The sequence below is a fragment of the Adiantum capillus-veneris genome, chromosome 21, assembly GCF_014529385.1.
Source record: "Adiantum capillus-veneris isolate H3 chromosome 21, ASM1452938v2, whole genome shotgun sequence".
NCBI classification, from domain to species: Eukaryota; Viridiplantae; Streptophyta; class Polypodiopsida; order Polypodiales; family Pteridaceae; genus Adiantum; species Adiantum capillus-veneris.
In genome coordinates, this window is record NC_140951.1 from 83357121 (window position 1) to 83364594 (window position 7474).

Consider the following 7474-nt stretch of genomic DNA (forward strand, 5'->3'; position numbering starts at 1 on the left):
ACGTGTTTCCATGGGAGTGGCAATAGGTTTGCAATCCTCAAGTCCAAACTTACATAGCAATGTCTCTATTTAACTTTTTTGACACAAGGCAATACCACCATCACACTACTTAAACTGTATACCCAAGTAATGATGCAACAGCCCCAAATCTTTCATCTTGAAATTAGCATTCAAATCAGCCTTAAATTCAGCAATATGTCTCCATTTGGTCAAGTGATCAGCAAATCATCGACATAAAGAACCGCAATGAGAAGTACATCACTCTCACGCTTTACATACAATGTGCTTTCTGTTGGACTGTTACGAAAGCCTTGTTTGACCAAATGAGTGTCAGCTTTCTCATACCAAGCACGAGGAGATTCGTTCAACCCATACAAAGCCTTCTTACATATGCACACTTTCTCCTCTTGTCCTTTTATGACAAAACCGCAAGGCTGCGTTACATAAACTTCCTCAAATATGTCACCATTCAAGAAAGCAGTAACAATGTCTGATTGATGCACATCCCAACCAAAATGAGCTGCCAATGCACATAGAAAACGTACAGTATTCATATGACAAGTGGGAGCAAAAGTCTCTTCATAATCTATGACTTTTTGCTGTGCATAACCCTTTGCAACAAGTCGAGTCTTATGGCGATCGATCTTACCATCCGTCTTGCGTTTCAACTTGTAAACCCACTTCGTACCCATGGCCTTTTTTCCAAGAGGCAAATCACTTAAAGTCCATGTGTCATTTTCTATAAGTGCATCATATTCTGATTGCATGGCAGCCATCCAATTTTCTAAATTTTGTGCTTCATCAAAATACAGAGGCTCCTCAACATCATGTAAGCTCACCACAGCCAAAGCGTAACAATCTGATGCATAAGATGCATGGAAAGAGCCTAAACGAGTAGGACTAGACAAAGGTGCATACCTCTAGCCTACTCATTTTCAGCCCTTTCCTCATCAAGTACATCATGTACATCTGCATTAGTAATAGGCTGATTTATAACATTTTCAAAAAACACCCATAGGCTGTATATTTACCTCATTGGAACTTACATTCCACCACTGAAAAGGTGCAACAAAGTGTCATAAATGTCCTATGAGCTTACATTACTGTCTCTAGTACATGATAGCAAGGTTTGAACAAAATCTTCCACAAACTCTAAATCCCGTGAAACCAGAATACGTTTTGTTTGCGGATGATACAACATGTAACCTTTGCTTCAGCACTATAACCAACAAAAATACATTTGACAGCCTTATCATCCAATTTTTTGCGTTGTGTTTGTGGCACCAAAGCATATGCCAAACAACCAAAAACACGCATGTGCTCAATAGAAGGCTTTCTATCATGCCGTGCTTCATATGAAGTAATAGACTGCAAAGCTTTCCTAGGACACCTGTTTAGTACATAAGTGGCACACATGATGGCCTCAAGCCAAAAAGAATACGGAGAAGCTTGACTTTTGACCATACATCGTGCCACTCCCGTAAGTGACTGGTTTTTCCTCTCAGCAACACCATTTTGCTGAGGTGTATAAGGCACTGTACATTGGTGTTTTATCCCATGACTAGCTAGAAATGCATTGAATTCATGAGACATATACTCCCCCCCTCGACCGGAACGGAGGGTGCCCATACTACATTTCCAGACATTTTCAGCCATAGCCAGAAATTGTTTGAATCACATAAAAACTTCGGACTTTGCTTTAAGCGAAAATACACATGCATGGAGTAATCATAAATGAAAGTCACGAAATAAAGGTAATTGCCCAAGGACTTAGTTTGCATGGGCCCTCAAACATCACTATGCACAAGCTGCAACCTGCATGTGGCCCGAACTAAACCATCCTTTGGAAACTTAGAACGCTGCATCTTACCCAAAATACAGCCTTCACAAACATGTTTGACAAGTGCTTCAAGAGGCGGAAAAGAAGCAACCATATCAGATTTCTACAAGCGTAGCTAACTGGCAAAATTCAGATGACCAAAACGCATGCCAAAGTTTTGCATCTGAAATAGCCCTTGAATCTGCAACTGCATTTGCAAAATTTTATCCACATTTTTCGTACAAAGTGAGCTTATACAGCCCACGGCACAAAAGCCCAGATGCAACGATTTCATCACCAAAACTGAGATCATGAACTATACATCTGTCATCCACAAATTTGACTACAAGTCCAAGTCTAGCAAGTGTAGGTACAGACCAAAGATTCTTCTTGATTCCAGGTACATAAAGTGCATCAACAAGTGTGAAGGAACTTCCATTTGCAGCAGTAAGCACAATCTTTCTAACTACCTGAACCGGATAAGAGGCATTATTGGCACAAGTGACAGAATTCCCATCAGGGACAGACTCGAGAGAGGTGAACAATTCACGATGTGAGGTAATGTGCTTTGTAGCACCACTATCGAAATACCACACATGTGAATCCACAGCCAACTGACAAGCATGCATCATGGAAGCCCATTCTGCATCGACATCAGCATTACAATCTCCTTTCGTAGAAGACTCAACAATGGCTGCATTTGTAGTGGAACCAACCTTTACAGTGGAACCACCCTCTTTATTCTTAGCCTCTTTGGCCTTCAACTTAGGACACTGCTTGATCAAGTGATCATTAGCTTTACAATAATGACAAGGCGTCTTCTTTTTGCCCTTTATCACCAGAATTTCCAGACGAAGTGCTGCCAGCAGAAGCATTAGGAACAGAAGTTTTGCCACTTGCAGCAGAACCATAAGAAGTGGCTACATTGCTGTTACCACCCTTTCTTTGAGAAGCAATAAAAGCATGTTCAACTTCACACTATCTAGTCCTATTTTTTCTGGAAAGTGACTCTTGCAACAACAATATGCATAATGCATCAAACTTGACAACTTCAGGATTTCCTTGGGTCATAAGTCTCCAAGTACTAGCAAAAGTCTGGTAAGAATCTGGTAAGGCATCAAGAATAGTCTGCACAAGGAAACTGTCTGAAATGACTTCACCTGCAGAAATAAGCTGCTCATTGATATCCTTGATACTAGCAAGGAAAGTGTCCACATCATCTTTCTCATGCATAATCTTTCACTCCAACTCTTTATGCAGCAAAGCAATTTTAGCCTCATTGCGGCTTGCATAAAAACTTGCTAGAATATCCCAAGCTTGTTTTGCAGATTTTGCTGAACGTATGTGAGGAACAATGGTGCACTTCATAGAAAACAAAATTAATGCATGAGCGTGCGCATCCTTTACATCCCAACCAGCTTGTTCTGATGTAGGCAAAAAAACTCTAATAGCAGCAATCCTTGCAGTAAGGCCTGCAACATCCTCAACATCGCATGTTGGGGTATAAAGCCCAATGTGGTCGCCCAGGTAAGTGGGAAGGCCTCCAGGTATGTACACATATTCTTTTGTAAAAACCTAATAAGAACTGACTATGCTCTACACATTACAGTAGAGCGAGTTCACCATATCGTCGTGCTCTTCTTCTCGCACTCTCTCTCGCGTCGCACTTCCGCTCGTACTCCTTCAACTGGTATCAGAGCTCAGATCGAGGCTCGGGGCAGCACTGCAGGAGGCTAGAGTCACCAGATTAGATTGGAGTGAAATTCGACACGCGAAGACACGGCCCCAAATCCGGCCACCGTTCGGCTTCGACAAAGGTCTGCGCAGGCCATTTTCGACTACGTGGTCTCGACGGGTGCAGATCCGACTCTGCAAATTGGGGATTTTCGGCCTACGACTGCAGGTGCTGAGGATATTGACACTCCTAGAGTGTTGATTTGTGGTTGTCTACACATCGAAGGACGGCTCACAGTTCTTGGAGGCGTGTCACATACGACACGGGTGCATCTACACACAGACTGTAGGCGACATCCACTAGTTCATCAGGTAGCTTGTGTTGCTGCTTGATATTCCAGATTTCATCCTGACATTGCAGGTACTTCCACATGGGATGTATTGTCAGAGATGATGTATGTTTGTTGAGGGTTTGCTGGCTGTGAGTCACGCAGCAAACAACCGCCGCAGCGGTTACAACATATAGTGGGAAATTTGTGGATGTATGACTTTGTGGGAAGTCTATGTACTGTTAGATTTACTGTAGCCTTTGTTGAGGGTCGAGTGAGGTTTTATTGAGCTGGGGGATTCTCGAATGTTGAGATCCTTTCGGTGATACAGGTCTTGGAGCGATCCCTCGAGCACCCTTAGATAGGCAGCTAGGATGTATTGACTGTGAGTTAGACAGTTGGGATTGCATCTTTGCTTTACTGCCGTTGAGGCATTGTCGCAGTCTATGCTTATAGGACAGTGACAAGACAGTGAGAGACAGTACAGGTGCAGGACAGGTTTACCCGCATCTTATAGTGTCAGAGAGACAGTGTTTTTTGAGCTGTTTTTTGGTCTGTTTTTGAGTACACCATAGCCATTTTACAAAGGAGACTCTGCCGAAATTTATGCAGAATCTGAAGCTTTCTTGGTTCATTTGACAGGTTGATATTGGTTCAGAGGTCAGTTTACAGGGGAAACTCTGTCGAATTTTTCCCAGGAAAGTAAACCACTGTGAAGCGTAGCTATGGCTGGATCACAGGACACTGCTCTTTACAATATCAAGAAGCTGGATGGAACCAATTTCCCATTGTGGAAGAAGAAGATTTGGCACGTGTTGGTACAAAAGAAGCAGATAAAACCGATAAAGCTCAAGGGGATAAAACCAGAAGATATGGACGAAGATGAATGGAGCGAAATGGATGAATTGGCACTTTCTACCATTATGCTGACTTTGGCAGAAAGCGTTTACTTCAATGTAGTAGACAAGATGTCGGCTTATCAAGCATGGTTAAAGCTCAGTGATCTTTATGAGAAGCAGAGTGCAGCTTCACAGGTATACTAGCTTAAGAAGCTTGTTGACTTGAAGATGAAAGAAGGGACACCTATGTCCAATCATTTGAATGAATTCAACACAATCTATAGTCAGTTTTCAGCTCAAGGTGTCAAGTTTGATGAACTTGTTAGAGCTATGTTCCTGTTGATCACATTGCCGGAAAGTTGGGACACTTTTCGCACAGCTTTGAGTAATTCTGCACCTCCAGATGGTTTGAACATAGAAGGTGTAGAAGGAAGTCTGCTTACTGAAGAAACCAATAGAAAGACAATGGACAAAGGCAAAGGAACAGCCTTAGTTGTCAGGGGAAGGACCAAAGAAAAGTACAAAGGTGGAAAGAGGAATCAGTCTCGTAGCAAGTCCCGCAGTGCTAAAGGCAAGAGTGACATAGAATTCTACCATTGCGGCAAGAAGGGTCACATGAAAAGAGACTGCAGAGAATGGAAAGCAGAAAAAGGCAAAGAGAAAGCTGAAGACCATAGTGAGAAGAACAAGTCCTCAGTGAAGATTCAAGAAATAAATGTGACAAACACTATTGCAGAGGATGACAGTCTAGTGTCAGGAGACATCTACTTCTTGAAGAATACAATGGACTCAGCTCTTCTTACAGCATCTGATGGAAATGCACTGAGTGACTGGATTATAGACTCAGGGGCATCACTTCATGTGTCTCCAAACAAGGAGTGGTTTACCTCTTATGTGACCACTAAAGATCATGTTCGGCTAGGCAATGGGCAAACATGTGAGATCTTAGGTGTTGGAGATGTTCAATTGAAGTTTCAGAATGGCTCTTCTTTCACGCTAAAGAATGTGAGACATGTTCACGCAATTACAAAGAGCTTGATCAGCACATGTTTACTTGATGATGCTGGCTACGTCACCACTTTTGGACAGAACATGTGGAAGATATCCAAGGGTTCTATGACAGTAGCACATGGAGTAAAGTCTGGAGGACTTTACATGATTTATGTATCAAATGTCTCTAAAAATGTAATCAATGTAACCGAGTAGCCGAACGTTTCTTTGTGGCATAGCCGGTTAGGACATATGTCCAAGAAGGGAATGGAAATCTTGTCTCGTTCTGGTTATTTGCCTGGCTTTTCATTTAATGATTTTGAATTCTGTGAACATTGTCTGTATGATAAGCAAACACAGCAGCCACATAAGCATAGAAGTAGTAGAAGAGATACACAGTTGGCACTTGTTCATAGTGATTTGTGTGGACCTATGCCTAACCTATCTCTAGGGGGAGCTTCTTACTTTATGACATTTATAGATGATTACTAGAGGAAAGTATGGGTTTACTTTCTCAAGCACAAGGATGAAGCGTTTAGTGTTTTCAAAACGTTTGTGACACTTGTGGAGAATCAGAGTGGCAAGCAGCTTAAATGCTTACGCACTGACAATGGTGGAGAGTACGTTTCAAAGGCCTTTCAGGACTTTTGTGAGTCAAAAGGTATAAAACGTGAACTTACTGCTCCTTACAATCCTCCTCAAAATGGTGTTGCTGAGAGAATGAATAGGACCATACAAGAGAAGGTCAGAAGTATGTTGTCTAATGCACAGCTGCCAAATGGGTTTTGGGCTGAAGCTGTATCAACAGCTGTTCATCTTGTAAATAGATCTCCTAGCAAGGTTTTGCAGAAGGATTCAGTGCCAGAGATGGTATGGTCAGGCAAGGTGCCCTCATACAAGCATCTCAGAGTCTTTGGCTGTGAGGCATATACTCACGTTCCAAAGGAATTTAGGAACAAACTTGAGCCAAAGAGTAGAAAGTGCATCTTTCTAGGCTATGGTAATTCTGGTGAGATGGGGTACAGACTTTGGGATCCCGAATCCAGAAAGGTTGTCCGCAGCAATGATGTTCACTTTAATGAATCCAAATATCATACTAAACCAGAGAGGGTTGAGGAGATTAGAAGAGTTGTCTTCCAAGAAGATGGACCTGCACGTGCAAGACAAAATGTCAGGGCTCAAGAGGAGCAAGGACAGGATTGATTGGAACCACAGGTTGTGGCAGAGCCTGAGCCACCTATTGTGCGTAGATCTGGATGTGTCACGCGACCTCCTGATAGGTTTGTTCCATCTATGAACTATGTCATGTTGACTGATTGCAATGAGCCTTCATGTTACAAGGAAGCAGTGCAAATGAAGGACTCCGGGAATTGGCAATTGGCCATGCAGTCAGAGATGACAGCTCTGCATAAAAACCATACATGGAAGCTAGTTAAATTACCACGGGGAAAAAAGGCTCTACCTTGTAAATGGGTTTACAGGTATAAGATCACCGCTCATGATAGTCAGCCAAAGTACAAAGCAAGGCTTGTTGCCAAGGGCTTTAAGCAAGAACAAGGCATTGACTTTGATGAAGTCTTCTCTCCGGTGGTCAAGATGACTACATTGAGATGCTTTCTTGCATTGGTTGCCATATTAGATTTGGTGTTGCACCAAATGGATGTCAAGACAGCGTTCTTGCATGGTGATTTAGATGTGGAAATTTACATTCAGCAACCAGAAGGGTTGTTGAGAAAGGCAAGGAAGATTGGGTATGCCAGTTGTTAAAGAGTCTTTATGGCTTAAAACAATCACTGAGGGCATGGTACCATAAATTCCACAAG